Raw genomic sequence first — 486 nt, forward strand, 5'->3', positions numbered from 1 at the left:
TCTCTGTTTCTTTTGTAATTCTTTATATGAAATACGAAATATTCTATAATTTTCTCCTCATTTGTCAAGTGAAACAACGATTCCTCCCTGAAGTGTGGAATTACCGGGTGGAATTTTATAACTGATAATGATATTGGGTATTGATAGTTTCTGATAAGACGGCATTATATGCACTGTTATTTAAACCAATATATTTGAATATTTTCTGGCATCAAATTTGTCATATATATATTTTTCAATTTCTATCGGTCATGAAGGATCTTTTCTATAAACTTCGGAATTTAAGAAGAATGGGTTTGATGCATGCATCAAATATTTTGAAGTTTGTGTTAGAAGTTTATATTAGAAGCATACATGTAGTAAGCGAAGAAAGGGAGGGGGGAGTATGTCGTACACAAGATCAGAGGAAGGGGGGGGGGGGCGTTGACATATGAAAAGACTGGTACCTTTTCTTGATACTATAATGTACGTATATCCTTATGCATG

The sequence above is a fragment of the Lytechinus pictus genome, chromosome 9, assembly GCF_037042905.1.
Source record: "Lytechinus pictus isolate F3 Inbred chromosome 9, Lp3.0, whole genome shotgun sequence".
In the NCBI taxonomy this organism is placed as follows: domain Eukaryota; kingdom Metazoa; phylum Echinodermata; class Echinoidea; order Temnopleuroida; family Toxopneustidae; genus Lytechinus; species Lytechinus pictus.